Source organism: Oryctolagus cuniculus, chromosome X, assembly GCF_964237555.1.
Source record: "Oryctolagus cuniculus chromosome X, mOryCun1.1, whole genome shotgun sequence".
NCBI classification, from domain to species: domain Eukaryota; kingdom Metazoa; phylum Chordata; class Mammalia; order Lagomorpha; family Leporidae; genus Oryctolagus; species Oryctolagus cuniculus.
Window position 1 is genome coordinate 64,065,154 of NC_091453.1, and position 15,101 is coordinate 64,080,254.

Consider the following 15,101-nt stretch of genomic DNA (forward strand, 5'->3'; position numbering starts at 1 on the left):
CAGAAAGACCTGAAAAACTCCAATTAAAACTTTTGCAAACTACCATTATAAGATGCTATAAATGATCAAATCAGTCAGAAGGCGAACTATGAATGTATCTTCCATTTAACTATAGTTTGTAGCATAGCTTCTTTAGGTAAATCTAGCTTTTGGTAAATCAGTAAAAACCACGGAAGGGCTGGCACTGTGGCGTAGCAGGTAAAGCTGCCGCCTGCAGTGCTGGCATCCCATATGGGCACCAGTTTGAGTCCCAGCTGCTCCACTTCTGATCCAGCTTTCTGCTGCAGCTTGGGAAAGCAGTAGAGGATGGCCCAAGTGCTTGGGCCCCTGCACCCACATGGGAGTCCCGGAGGAAGCTCCTGGCTCCTGGTTCCTGGCTTTGGATCAGCAAAACTCCAGCCATTGCGGGCAGTTGGGGAGTGAACCAGTAAATGGAAGACCTCTCTCTCTTTCTCTGCCTCTCCTTCTCTCTGTGTGTAACTCTGACTTTCAAATAAATAAATAAATTTTAAAAAACACCAAAATATCAGAAGTGCTTTGAAGTACAGGGGTTAAAAAAAGTACTGAATATATTATCTGTCTAAATCATCAACAGGACTTCATGGCTAAGACAATTTTATAAACAATAAAATGACTTTAGGATAGGTTTCTCTCTCCAACATTAAATGTAGTGGAACAAGATTTACAAGTAGATAGAGTGATAACAGAAAATTAAAAGACAGAGAACACAAAAGAAATCAAGACAATTCTATAGGTTCAACAGTACTTCAAATCCTGTTAACTTTGAAAGCCTAGCGAAATATCAGTCGTGTTTATAAATCACTTGTCATATGACCACTTGTTGAATTCTTTTCATTCCACACACTGAAGTAAGCCTTTAAACATTGTGCATTTCTTTTTCAATCTTGTAGCTAAGTATCTTGTTCCATTCTCTTTTGGTGCAGAGAGATGGGAGCTGCGGGAGCAAAGTCTTGAGTGTGATGTCAGAAATGGTTTTATAGTTTTCACTGATTGTTGTCTGATACTCATTTTCTGCATTATCTATGATTTTAATAAACCACTTGACAGTTTGTAATTCATTCAACATAGTTATGGAGTCTTGTATATCTTTATGACCAACGAACTGAACATTGCCATCTTTGTAATGATGAATCTGAATCTTTAGCACTCCCAACCATTTGGCCTGTAGGTGGTATGATGGTGAATTTCCACTCTGATCTCCAATGATGATTCCAGAAGTTTTTAGGCTGAATCTGGTGCCTTCAATACACGCAATAATAATCTGTTGCCCATCCGTAGTTTGAGCTTACACAGTACAGAAGTCGATGGAATAATGCTATTTCACATAGGCTCTTAAAGCACCATTACAGGATTCTCTGCAAGAATTCAAGCCTCCATCTACTTCCTTTGGCTGTGGATCATAAGTTTCTTTCGATAAGTAATCAGACTTAAGGGGAATTTTGTTTCTTGGATCTAAACATCTGTTATTAACCAAGTCACTGTGCTCTGTCATTAAAACTTGACCTTCATATGCTTCTGTCTTCACAGGCATGAACTGATCCATCTTATACTGGCTTTTTATCACTTTGAAATTTTTCCCCATTACCTTTCGGTCTCCCTTGTTTCTGCTGAGAACTCATCTGTTAATTTTATTGGAGTTACCTTGTACATGTTATATTGCTTTTGTTCTGCTGCTGCTGCTTTCAAAATTTTGTCTTTGCTTTTGAGCTTCAGTATTTTTACTAGGATGGCTCTTTTGGCGGCTACCACGGCATTAGCTAACATGAAGTACATTGACTCTCCTGCATGTGTACATGATTGTTTTTGGTAAATTTGATAGTTTGTTGTCATAATTTCCTTGAGTATTTTTCTCCTCAGTTCTCTCTATCCTATCCCTCTGTAACACATCACACATTTTTGTCCTTGATAGTGATCCACACTTCTCAAATTTTTTATTCCTTTTTCTCTCCATTTTTTAGCCTGCAAAAATCTTTACTGGTATGTTCCCATATCTATAACTATACACTACTTTGCTCAGTTTAAAGCTACTGCTGCACTCCTCTGGTGGCATTTCAGTTTTTGTTACCATACTTTTCAATTCCAGGATTTCCACTTGGTTCTTTTTGTCAGATTTTGATATTTTTGTTCACACTCTCTATTTGAGTCAACATTTTTGTCATACTTCATTTCTTTTTATAATTATGCTTTCCATTATTTCTGTGAATATATTACAATGACTATTTTGAAATAATTCTCTATAAAAGCTGATATCCATTCATTCTCATGAGCAGTTTGTGTTGCTTGGTTTTATCTAGTGTATCATTCACACATTACAGCTTCATTGGATGACTCAGTATCTAATTGAAAATCAGCAATTTTTATATAATATAATACAGCAACTCTAGATTCCAGCCCACCCATTCTCAGAATGGCCATTGTTCATTGTAAGTTCATTTTTTAATGAGTGGATGAATTATTTTTAGGTCTATCCACTCAGCACTGCTGAATCTCATATTGTTCTTCAGAAAGGGCAGCTTCTGATGTGCTCACAGTCACCCTGGAATGACATTAGTATAAGCAGAATTTTCTGTCTCTTTCCCTGACACACATGTTAAATTTTATTAACTCCCAGCCCAATGCTCTATTGTTTCGAACAATGATTTGGTGCAAAAATTCCTCTACAATGTAGTCCAAAGTGTGGTTCCTTTGAAGGAATAGTTTCTGATATCTGAGTCTGATCTTTGTTCCAACTCACAGGGTCTCTCCCCAGCCTTTTTCCTACATTTCTCCCCTACAAACTATCTTACTTAACTCCATGATCCTCCACTTGATTGCTTGTCACTACAGTTATTGTTCTTTAGGGGGCATCCTGTTTTCAAATTTGTGCATACTCTATTGAAACTAAATTCCTTTTCTGAAACATTAGCATCTATCCATTTCATGCTGTGCTTCTCTTTCCAGGCAAAATCTTTGAACCAGGGTACTGGAATGGAGGGTGTGGCCACAGCAAACTCAGCTCAGAGTGAGATTCCAACTTTAGGAACTGAGTGGTCCATGAAGGGAAGCAGAAGCATGCAGTCCTCTCAGTTTACCACTCTTGGCATAGATTCACTGTCTCATGGTCTCATCAACCAGGCTGAAGGCCATCAGGCCCCAGCAGCCTTAGTGTAACATCAAGAAGGCAGAGTTAGCGTTCCATATGTAGGGGTTGGGGTGAAAGAAAAGAATCCCCATCGCTCAACTGTATTTGCCCAAGACCTAGCCTCAACAATGGGTAACCAGACACAACATGAGCAATACTGAAGTCCTGAACCTCCTGGGATGAAAGCCCTTAGGACATGTGCTAGGGAACAGGGAGTCCTGTTATTCTGGGTTATGGCATTTTGGAGTGAAGTTTCTGCCTTACTGATTTGGGCAGCAGAAGTGAGGGGGTAGTTTTGGCTGAAACACCAGAGACTCACTCATTTAATACTGGATTTTTATTGATTTTTTTGAGTGGATGTTTCTCTTTCATAATTTTTAAACAACAATAAAGTTGCTGTATCCACATCAGTTTTCAGGTCTGACATAAGTGATTTGAAAGCTTGTCACATTCTGACATCTTTAGTCTAGGTAAAATTTCCTCTCCGAGTGTGGTTGTTTGTGATATGGCCTGCTTGTTCCTCATTATTCAAAAACCAACATGTCGTGCAGCTGCTGACCATGATAAGGCTGAATGGTCAATGTCAGAGTCATGTAAATAAGCTTCTCTCTTTGTCTAAATTTGCTATAAATTGGCTTACCCAGGATGCCTAATGGAACGCCTCTAAGGGATAATGCTAATGGACTTTAATGAAGGCATAATCTCACAGTGCCCCTGCCCCCACCATCACCTTTCCTTCCTCCTTCCACTTGCCTTGTAGAGTTACCTGTCTCTTTCAGATTTCCCATTGGCCCATCAGAAGCAATCCTAACCTTTCTGGGTTCTATAAGTAATATATTTCTGCTGTTATATGAATTTTAATTTCACCTCTTAATTGAGTCGCATCTGACTGGTACACCTGAAATCCAATTTTCCCATGGCCTCAGATTTCCGTAGACACTAGCTATCTTGATTTATGGTCACTCTCAAGAAGCACCTCAAGCCAAAGTTAAGAAGAATCCATAACATTAGCAATCACCATGCTACGATCTGAATGTCCCCTCCAAAACTCATGTTCGAATTAATTGCCACTGTAACCTTGTTAAGAGTTGAGACTTTGGGAAGTAATTAGGTCATGGAGCACCACCCTCAGGAATGTATTAAAGCTGTTATCATGGGATGAGTTAGGCATAAAAGGGATAGTTTGGTCCTCCATTCCTTTCCCTCTTGTGAACTCTGTCAACAAGTGTTGCCTTTCACAATGCTATGATGAGGCAAGAGGGCCTTCAACAGATGCAGTCTTCCTAGCCTCCAGAATGATAAGCCAAATGAACTTCTTTTTATAATTTTTTCAGTCTAGGATATTCTGCTATAATAGCAGAAAATAGACCAAGGCACACAGCATGTTGCATTTGCTGTTTGATCTTAAAACCATTTCCAGGTGTTTGAATGTTCATTGTTGTTATTGCTACTAAACCAGGTCCATGTAATATCAGGACAACAAATCTTCTCAGGTTGACACGCTGAAAGCAGTCCACCAGTTTTATGTTTCAATTTTTTTTTGTCATCGGTGAAAGCTGCCAGACCAATGCTAAGTATTAGTGATTAAAGTTTCATTTTACTTATGAATAAAATGGTAATGATTGCAATGTTTTGCTTTTTTATTTGATAGCCACTCCTGAAATAACTGGACATTCTTTATTATAAAATAAGTATCCTCCCTTCCTTACCTTATCAAAATTTTCCTTAAAAAACTGAAAATGGATTTGTCATATGATCCAGCAATCCCACTACTGTGTATATACCCAAAAGACTTGAACACAATGAATCAAAGATATACTTGCACCCCATAATTATAGCAGCACTGTTCACAGTAGCCAAATCTTGGAATCAATAAAGAAAATGTGGTATATATATATACAAAATATGTATTATGTATATATATATACACAAAGGAATATAATTCAGCTTTTAAAAAATGAAGTTCTACTATTTACAGCAAAATGGACACAACTCGAGGACATCATATTAAGTGAAATAAGTTAGACCCAGAATAAAAGTACTGCATAGCCTGCCTTATATGTGGAGGCTAAAATTTAAAAAATAACACAAATAGAAAAGAAAGAGAGAGAAAGGTTTGTGTATATCAGTATGCTGCCAATATAGTTTTGTGAACATTTTCCAAAGCAATGGTTAAGAATGTTATACTACTGTAGTTTAAATGATCTATGATTACTTTAAAGTGTACTATATATGGGTGAAATGGCCATTTTCCATTCAAATGCTCTGTGTAGCCATCACCTGTATCCCCACTATATCAGGGTTTTTTTTTGCTTTTTACTTGTTAAACTTATTCAGTGAAGTATTAGGCCTTTTTACTGTAAAAGAAGTTAAAATACATTATCTCACAAACTAAAAAGAGAGAGAGAGAAAGGGAGTAGGAAGAAGTGTGAGAGGGAGAGAGGGTGATGGATAGAGGGAGGATGGACAGGAATATCATTATGTTCTTTTTTTCTTTTTTTATTATAAACACTTTTATGTAGTAAATATAATTTTCCAAAGTACAGTTTATGGATTACAAAGGCTTTTCCCCCCATAACTTCCCTCCCACCTGCAACCCTCCCATCTCCCGCTTCCTCTCCCATTCCATTCACATCAAGATTCATTTTCAACTATCTTTATATACAGAAGATCGATTTAGTATATATTAAGTAAAGATTTCATCAGTTTGCACCACACAGAACATAAAGTGTAAAATACTGTTTCAGTACTAGTTATAGCATTAACTCACAATGGACAACACATTAAGGACAGAGATCCTACATGAGGACTAAGTACACAGTGACTCCTGTTGTTGACTTAACAATTTGACACTCTTGTTTATGGTGTCAGTAATCTCCCTAGGCTCTAGTCATGAGTTGCCGAGGTTATGGAAGCCTTTTGAGTTCACTGATTTCGATCTTATTCAGACAGGGTCATAGCCAAAGTGGAAGTTCTCTCCTCCCTTCAGAGAAAGGTACCTCCTCCTTTTATGGTCCGTTCTTTCTACTGGGATCTCACTTGCAGAGATCTTTCATTTAGGTCATTTAGGTTGTTTTTTTTTTTTTTTTTTTTTTTTTTTTTTTTTTTTTTTTTTTTCCCCCCAGAGTGTCTTGGTTTTCCATGCCTAAAATACTCTCATGGGCTCTTCAGCCAGATCTGAATGCCTTAAGGGCTGATTCTGAGGCCAGAGTGCTGTTTAGGACATCTGCCATTCTATGCGTCTGCTGTGTATCCCACTTCCCATGTTGGATCATTCTCTCCCTTTTTTATTCTGTCAGTTAGTATTAGCAGACACTAGTCTTGTTTGTGTGATCCCTTTGACTCTTAGACCTATCTACAAAGTACACTAAATCTGTTTAAAAAATGAAAATGAAAATAAAAAAACCATTGAAGAGGCTGGCACTGTTGTGTAGCAGGTAAAGCCACCGCCTGCAGTGCCAGCATCTCATGTGGGCGCTGGCTCTAGTCCTGGCTGTTCCACTTCTGATCCAGCTTTCTGCTATGGCTGGAAAAGCAGTGGAAGATAGCCCAAGTCCTTGGGCCCCTGCACCCGTGTGAGAGCTCCTGGCTCCTGACTTCAGATCGGCTCAGCTATGGCTATTGAGCCATCTGGGGAGTGAACCAGCAAATGGAAGACTTTCTCCCTCTCTCTCTCCCTCTCTCTCTCTCTCCCTCTCTCCCTCTCTCCCTGTAACTCTGCCTTTCAAATAAATAAATATTTTTTTTAAAAATTGAAGATAAACCTTATCAAATAGGTTTTTAATTTATCAGCATGATCACATATTTTTCTTATGAGGCATTGATTTACTGATTTGTTATTATATTTCCCAATGTTTTTCCATTTCCCCTATGATCCTGGGCTATATTTGCTTAATATTTAACTGTACTACATCTTTAACACTTTATTAAGGAGATTATATATCTATATTTTTAAGTGAGACTGCTCCATTTGTGGTGTGGGTATGTGAATTCTCTTGGTAAAATTTCAGAATTCTGGGGGTTCTACTAGGCAAATCCATTTGTTATTCTTATTTATTCCCCTTCATAATGTACATGGAGAATTATTCTCTCCCATTTTATCTGTTACTATTCCTCTCTTTTTTTCTCTTACCCATTAAGTTTGTTAAAATATCTCATTTGATGATGTTCCTTCTCTTCTATAAATCTTTTGCAGTTTAATATCCTACTATTTCATCACTTTTATTGTCATGACATGTCAAGAGACATGATGAATGTGTATTGATAATCCAACATACTGAGAAGGTTTCCTTTCTAATTTTCCTTTTTGATTTACATTTCTTTTTTCTTTCTTTTTATTACATGTAAAGCATATTTTCTATTTCTATTGTTATTGGTCATATTTAATATAAATATATTTTCAATTTTCTATATTGAGAAATTATCTATTGAATTAAAAATACTTGCTACCTTGCAGGTCACATTGTAGTTACATTTCATTTATTATTTTCAATTTTAAATGTTAAAATTAATTATACACTCATTTAAACTATTAAAAATGGCATTCCTATTTAAATATTTTCATTTTTCCCTCTTTAATTATAATAATTAACCAATTTCTGCAGCAATTTGCTCATTTTTAGTTCACTATTTTATCTTATCTCTTCTATTGATGTGTTTCCAAGAAGGCTTTCTAGATCTTTCTATAAATTGGAGTAACTTCTCTTTTGAAATTACATGTCATGGATTATAATTTGGCATAATATTTTGTTATCAAAAACATTTTGCTTTAAAAATCTTAAATGTCATTCCATTACCTTCCAGAATTGTGTGAAAATTTCTGAAGCCAATTGAGACATGAGAGAGAGAGATGAAAAGAGATTGTCCACCTCCTGGTTCACTCCTCAAATATACACAAGAGCCAGGGCAAAACCAGGCTGAATTCAGGAGTCTCGCAATCAATTCAGGTCTCCAACATGAGTGGCAGGATCCCAACAACTTGAGCCATCATCTTTTACCGACCAATGTGTACGTTAGCAGGAAGCTAGACCAAAGTGCGAGAGCCGAGATTCAAACTAGGCCCTCCACTATGGGATATGGGCATCTCAAGTAACAACTTACCCAATGAGCTAAATGTCCACCCTGACTTCCTTTCTGTTATTGTTTGTATTATTCATTTTTATTTTCAACTTATGTTTTATTTTGTCACTTTATCTTTTCAATCTTTGTTTCACGGTTATCAAACTTTCTTGATTTTATTGAGAGTACAAAGGAGGACTTGCCTAAAATCAATTCCTGTCTACTGCACCAAATTTATATTTTTCTAGAAATGATAATGGAATAGGGATAGATCCCTGAAAAGTGAAAGTTTCTTCAAAGTCAGATATTTGCTTCCCATAAAGTATGAAAATTTTGATCCTGCTGTTTCTCATATTTTATGTTGAAGAACTGTTTACAACTTTAGTGATACTCAATAGCACAAGAGAAACACCTTCTCCTCATAGTTTAATCACTGAGTGATGAAATCTGCCCCATGGAATAGGCCTTTTTTGGATCAACCACTTCTCCAGTGCATTCACTAGATACTACAGAGAAAAGCTCTGAAATTTTAAGGGAAAGAGGGACTTGAAGATCCTTTACCACACCCTTAAATTTGTGGTTGTTACTAGAGGCTCCCAGAACAGTGGCTTTTAATTGTTGCCAATCCTTAGTGTGTATGCGGACTCAGAGTAGTGTATTTTTCATGCATCGCCTATATCTTCAGATAACTCTTGGTATATTCACTTCATTTAGTTGAATTTTGTGAAAACTAAAGGTCACTCAAGATTGAACATCACACAAGCAGATTGGATTCATTTTAAATTCATGATCATAGCCTTCAAACTTCCATTTAATGAGGCCAACATATTCATTTCACATCCTTATTAAGCATGTTTTCTCACTAATATAGAGAGTTATTTAAAAATTTGTTGTCATCAAATGTCTAATAGTTCCACTTGTTCTTCAGTCTCAGTTAAGGGGCTTAATTAAAAACATAGAAGACTTTGGATTTTTTTTTTATTTCTGCAACATCAAATGTAAATTTTTACATCAAAATCAATCTTTTCCTTCATGCCACTCCACTACTTACTAGTTGTCCTACGGTCATCAGTTGATGGACATCTGGGTTTATTACATATATTAGCTATTGTGAATTGAATTGCTATAAACGTAAGGGTACAGATAACATTCTTTTTTATTTTTTATTTATTTATTTATTTTTGACAGGCAGAGTGGACAGTGAGAGAGAGAGACAGAGAGAAAGGTCTTCCTTTGCCGTTGGTTCACCCTCCAATGGCTGCTGCGGCCAGCGCGCTGCAGCCGGCGCACTGCGCTGATCCGATGGCAGGAGCCAGGTGCTTATCCTGGTCTCCCATGGGATGCAGGGCCCAAGGACTTAGGCCATCCTCCACTGCACTCCCTGGCCACAGCAGAGAGCTGGCCTGGAAGAGGGGCAACTGGGACAGAATCTGGAGCCCCGACCGGGACTAGAACCCGGTGTGCCAGCGCCGCAAGATGGAGGATTAGCCTAGTGAGCCGCGGCGCCGGCCAGATAACTTTCATTAGCTGATTCTATTTCCTTTGGGTAAATTCCAAGGAGTGGAATACCTGGGTCATATGGTAGATCTATTTTCAGGTTTCTGAAGAATTGCCACACTGCCTCTCATAATGGCTGTACTAATTTACATTTCCACCAACAGTGGATTGGGGTACATTTTCCCAACATCCTCACCAGCATTTGTTTTCCTTTGATTTATGGATGGTAGTCATTCTAACTAGGGTGAGATGAAACTTCATTGTGATTTTTATTTGTACTTCCCTGATGGCTAGTGATCCTGAGCATCTTTTCATGTGTATGTTGGTAATTTGTATTTCATTCTTTGAAAAATGTCTATTCTTATCTTTAGTCAACTTCTTAACTGGATTGTTTTGTTGTTGCTGAATTTTATGAGCTATTTATATAATCTGGATATTAATTCTTTATCTAATGTATGGGTTGTAAATATTTTCTCTTATTATATCAGTTGCCATTTCACTTTGCTGAGTTTACCTTTTTGTGCAGAAGTTTCTTAGCTTGATGTAATCCCAATTGTCTATTTTTGCTTTTATTGCCTGTGCTTCTAGAGTCTTATCCAAGAAGTCTTTACCTAGACTTATGTATTGCAGTGTTTCCTCTATGTTTTTTCTAGCAGTCTGATCGCTTCTAGTCTTAAGTATAGATTCATTGTGAGTTGACTATTGTATAGGGTGTAAGGTGAGAGTCTTGTTGCATACTTTTGCATGTGGAGATCTAATTTTCCAAACACTATTTATTGAAGATACTGTCCTTTCTCCAGGAGGTGGTTTGCACTTGTTTGTTAAAGATCAGTTCACTGTAGATGTGTGATTTTAATTTCTGGGGTTTCTAATATGTTCCATTGATCCACATGCATATTTTTGTACCAGTACTAGAATGCTTTGATTATAATTGCGCTGTAGAATGTCTTGAAATCAGATATTGTTATGCCTCTTGCTTTGCTTTTATTTTTTAAGATTGCTTTAGCTATGTTGGATCTCTTGTGTTGTCATATGAATTTTAGCTTTATTTTTTCTGGCACTGGGAAGAATGTCATCAGTATTTTGATTGTTATCACATTGAATCTGTAAATTGCTTTGGGTAGTGTGGACATTTTGATTGTATTAATTCTTCCAAACCACAACATGGAAGATTTTCACAATTTTTGTTACTTTCTTCTGTTTCTTTCCTTAATGCTTTGTAATTTTCATTGTAGAGATCTTTCACATCCTTGGTTAAATTTATCCCAAGGTATTTAAAGTTTTTGTAGCTATTGTGAATGGGACTTATTTTAAAAGTTCTTTCTCAGCCATGGTATTGTCTGTGTATACATAGGCTATTGATTTTTATGTGCTGATTTTATATCTTACAACTTTATCAAACTCTTTTCTGAGATCCAATAGTCTCTTAGTGAAGTCTTTTGATTCTCCTATATATAGAATTATGTCATCTGAAAACAGGGATAATTTGATTTGTATTTTGTTATTTTGTGGTTACAACACAATGTGGTTGTGGTTACAACAAAATGGGACTTTGCTGAAAAAGAGACATGTGTAACTGACCAGGACACAATATGCAGAATGGAATCATGACTAGTCAAGCCCTTCCTATGATAAGTAATCCATGTATCTGATGTGAGTGAGCATAAATCATTTTTATATGAGCTACTGAATTTGTTTCTAGGGTTTATTGTTTTGAAGAAAGCATTCTATTGGAAAAGTTAATGTTTGTAAATGGTAATTGGGGATGAAGTGCTATTATAATGTCTTAAGATACGTGACATTGTTTTTAGGGTCTAGAAGTGAAACATGAAGAAGATGTCATAGGGCGGTATGAAAAAAAGAAAAAAAAGAACTTGAAAAATGAGAAAATTTTTACATTTGTAAAACATTTGATTAAATGTTAAAATGTATGCATGTTCATCTGTGTTTCCACATATGACAGAACTTCTTTCTACTGAATGAATTATATTCTATCATATGTAAATACCACACTGCTTTATTCATCATTTGATGCGCATTTATGTTGTTTCCATATCCTGGCTATTGTGAATAAACTTCAATGAACATGAGAACACAGATATGTCTTCAAGCTCCTACTTTCATTTCTAGATAAATATGTAGAGGTAATTTTTTGCTAATGATCATCCTTACAAATATGAGGGGACATCATTGTGGGTTTGGATTGCATTTCCCTGATGACTAGTGATATTAAGCACACTTTGATTTGGCCATTTAAATATCCTCGTTGAAGAAATGTATATTCAGGTGTCAATGCCATTTCATTGGATTATGTGGCTTTTTGATATTGAATTGTAAGAATCCCTTAGATGTTTTGGATATAAACTTCTTATCACATTCATGGTGTGAAACTATTTCTCCCTTCCCCATCCTCTCAATTTTGTAGGTTGGCTTATGTCAATCATTTTAAATGTATTAAATTTTTTTTGTTGCCTAACATATGGTTTATATAGGAGAATGTTCCACATGCACTTGAGAAAAATGTATATGCTTTTTTTAAAACAAAAGATTTATTTATTTATTTTAAAGGCAGAGTTACAGAGAGGGAACAGCAGAGGCAGAGAGAGAGAGAGGGAAGTCTCCCATCCGTCCATTCACTCCCCAAATGCCTGCAATGGCCAGGTCTGGGCCATACTGAAAACAGGAGCCAGTAACTTCATCTGGGTCTTCTACATGGGTGCAGGACACAAGCATTTGGGCCAACTTATGCTTTTCCAAGTACATTAACAGGGCGATGTATCTAATTAGAATTTTCCGTATCTGTCTGATAGGCCAAATTAATTAATAGTGTTGCTGAAGTCTTAAATTTTCTATTGATCATCTCACTATTTGTTCTGATTGAAAGTAGGATAACGAAATTGTATTACAATTGCAAAACTTTCTGTTTCTTCCCTTAATTCCACTAATGTTTGCTTCAAAAATTTTGGAGTTCTGCTTAAATAGCAGATGTATGTTTATAATTGTTTTACCTTCTTGATGGATTAAACTTTTTATTCCTATATGATGTCTTTCCTCATCTCTTTTAAACTTTTTTTATTCAAGGTCCATTTTGTATGATAATAATATAGCCACTCCAATTCTTTCTTGGTTTATATGAAATATTGTGTTCAATATTTTTCTTTCAACCACACTGTGCCTTTTTAATTTAAATGAGCTTCCTGTAAACAGCATCTAGCTGGATCACAATTTTTGTTCATTCTTCCTATCTACCTTTTAATGAGAGAGCATAATTCATTTATATTTAAATTAATCACAGATAAGGGAAAAAATGCAAGTGCAATTTCTGTTTCTTTACTAGATGTCTTAGTTTTCTTTTCCAAAATTCTTACATTGCTCTTTTTTTCTGTATTTAGTTGATATTTTTGAAGTGTACCATTTTGTTTTTTGATTCTTGCCTTTTAAAAGCATTGATAGAAAATGATTAATGTACAAGAGAATTCCAATGCATTGACTACATTATGATTAACCCAAAATGTCTTCAGAAACAATGGAGGTGAGGAGGTTGTGGGATAACATTTTCACAGAGAAAAAATATTGTTAACTAAGATCTTACATTCAAATTATTTTTGCAAGAATTTAGGACAAAAAAGTAACTATCCTCAGTAAACAAAAATTTGAGATTTTTTTTATTTAAAAGATTTATTTATTTGAAAATCAGAGTTACAGAGAGAGAGTAAGGAGACACACACACAGAGAGAGAGAGAGAGAGAGAGAGAGAGAGAATGAGAGATCTTCCATCCACTCTTTCATTCCCCAACTGGCTGCAATGGCTGGAGCTAAGTCAATCTGAAGCCAGGAGTCACTAGCTTCTTCCAGGTCTCCCATTTGGGTGTAGGGGCTCGAGTACTTGGGCTGTCTTCCACTGCTTTCCCAGGCACATTATCAGGGAGGTGAATCTGAAGTGGAGCTGCTATGACTTGAACCGGTGCCCCAATGGGATACTGGCATCAGAGGCGGTGGCTTAACTCATTGTACTGCAGCACCAGCCCTGAGATAATTCCTTACTAATAAACCTGCCTTAAAAATCATGCTAAAGAAGTTCATTAGACTGAAAGCATGTGACCCCCAATTCATGTTTACACCAAAATGCCAAAAGCATTGATGAAGGTAATTATATAGTTAATGATAAAAGACAGTCTGATCTCACAATGCTTCCTCATTTATCTATTAAATGATTTAAAAAGGAATTGCGTTTGTATATTATATATATATATATATCTAAGATTTAATTTTGGAGATCGTAGCATATTTAAATACAATATACTTGGCAATGATAGCACAATTGTGATGGGTGTGAATAGAGCTGTATATAGACAAGATGTTACATTAGATGATGTATTATGTATATTTCATAATGTATATTTTAGTATATTAGTAGCAATAATGACACAAAATGGAGATGAATGAATCTAAATATACAGAAACAGTATCTATCTCACTAGAAATGTTAGTATAAATTTGGTGCATATTTTTATATATTAAGATATATTTTGTAAACCCTAGAACAACCACGAAGAGCAAAGTTCCAAAAATATAATGAAACAATCATTAAAGTAATTAAAATGTAGAAACTAACACAAAGGTAAACTTTAAAGAAAGAACAGAAAGACATAAACCATATGAAATATATGGAACCAAAAAGTAAACTGGAAAGCTGTAAACTCAACTTTAGCAACACATTTGATAATCAGATTATATGTATGTATTAGTCAACTCAGTGTGCTATAACTACATAGCACAGACTGAGTAACTTAAACAACATGAATTTATTTCTCACATTTCTGAAAACCGAAATTGTAAAATCAAGGTGCCAGTTGATTTTATTCCTCTTTTAAGGCTCTCTTCCAAGCTATCAGATACCTGTCTTCTCACTATATGCTCACATGGCAGAGAGAGAGAGAGAGAGAGAGAGAGAGAGAGAGAATCATCTGCAGAAAGCAGCACTGGTATTTTTATACAAAGAAGGGAGACCAGATGATTCTCTCTCTCTCTCTCTCTCTCTCTCCCTCTCTCTCTCTCTCTGCCATGTGAGCATATAGTTATATATAACATACAATATCCAGGGCTTCATTTTTACTCAGTAGGACAAGTAAAGGAGCAGAAAACTATTCTATCTTCTCTGAGCAAAAGTCCCTTGGTTATTATTTTCATGTTCAATCAGTTGCTAAGTCATGCTAAGAGATTAAAGTTTAAATCTACCCTTTTATTAGATCAAATAACCAACTTTCACTTTCTCAAAATACTTTGTCATGAAATAGTTTCAACTTTTAGGTAAAATCTCATGGAAGACTATATATTATGTAATATTCATATGTGAATCCTTTAAAAATGAAATCATATCAGATTATTGCTGAAAATCCTTGCC

General features: G+C 35.9%; 1 pseudogene; it reads right to left on the reverse strand.

Annotated features, from left to right (window-relative positions):
* Window positions 1–877: 877 nt before the first annotated feature.
* Window positions 878–1,603, reverse strand: LOC100352542 (F-actin-capping protein subunit alpha-1 pseudogene; annotated as a pseudogene).
* Window positions 1,604–15,101: the final 13,498 nt, after the last annotated feature.